The sequence below is a fragment of the Lycorma delicatula genome, chromosome 2, assembly GCF_047948215.1.
Source record: "Lycorma delicatula isolate Av1 chromosome 2, ASM4794821v1, whole genome shotgun sequence".
Lineage (NCBI taxonomy): Eukaryota > Metazoa > Arthropoda > Insecta > Hemiptera > Fulgoridae > Lycorma > Lycorma delicatula.
Genome location: NC_134456.1, coordinates 86,191,551 through 86,192,950, shown reverse-complemented (window position 1 = coordinate 86,192,950; position 1,400 = coordinate 86,191,551).

Sequence of the window (1,400 nt, the reverse complement as noted above, 5' to 3'; positions counted from 1 at the left end):
TCATTTTCCAAAACCAAATTTCCGTAAGCAAAAATGAATTAATATGAGCCAAATATACGGTCCTAAAATCTATTTATTGACACAGCTGTAAAGTATGTTAACATTTACCCTTTAACTAGAAGACATCAGAGAAGTCAAAACATTTCAGATTGGTATACTAGGTAATTTGTTTACCAGAAATTGGTTCTATTATTATTTTTGAAAAAAAATAATGAAATGACGATGTGGGTAGATATGAATGAATATTGATCTCAAAGGGAGATCTGCCTAAAAAAATGTTAATTCATCAAATATAAACAACAAAAATAATATTACTGAAAAAATTTGTAATTAATTTTAAATTTTCCTTTTGTTACTTTTCTCTAAACAAAGTGTTATACGAGTAGAAGTATTTTCAACCCTTATCCAAGGAGTTATACAATTTCACATTCAAAAATACGCGTAGTAGCAATATAAAGTTTGTTTTTTTTTTACTGTTCTACCAACTAAAATATGTTATTTTTTTAAAGGAGAGATGTTATCAGGATGAGAACAGTGTTTAACTTAAATGATATATATTAGGAGGTTATAAACCTCTGTTAAAAATAACATCTTTTTTTAAGCAATAAATTGTAATTTTCAATCTTCATCCCAGAGGTATAAATTTAAATAAAAGAAAATAAACGTTTTCGTGGAAATAAGCTATAAAATAAACACATTTGAGATGTTTTTCTTGTTCAGTTTAAGATAGAGTATCTTAGCACAACAAGACTGAATTTGCGTTAATTCTTTTTGTTAATTTTTAATGGTTTAATTAAAAGTACTGTGAACTGTACTACTAATTATTAAAAATAAAAATAAAGTGAAAAACCGAATTTTTGAATGCAAGTTGATTGTGGAAAGTTGAACTAGTCCAGAAGTAATCTTACGTATTAGCAGTAATGTTGTAAGAATTAATTCAGTAATTTGCAATACAGTAAGTTTAAGCTAAGGAATCCTAACAATGTGTTTTGAACATTAATAATGCTAATTTAAGATAATAACTCTAGGAAGTTTTTGTCGATGTTTGTTTGGCTGTTGTATTTTTTATGTATATTTTTAAAAAGGATATTCCATACTTTTTTGTTGTTTAGTGTTTCTGTATTCTCGGTGGATAAATCGATGAAATTTTTCATCTACAACGAATCCAAATTTAAACGTTTCAATAAACTTACAGAATTATACTAATTCTACACAACAAACTTAATACCTAATAAACTTAATTTTTGTAAATTAAGAAGCAATTATTCTAATTGCTAGATTATTCCAACATTAGAAACGCTGATCCTCTTTTAGATAATTTTAAAATTTAAAAACATAATTAAATATCAAAATAATAATAATTTTATCTAATTTAAAACAAATAATAATTATAATAAATT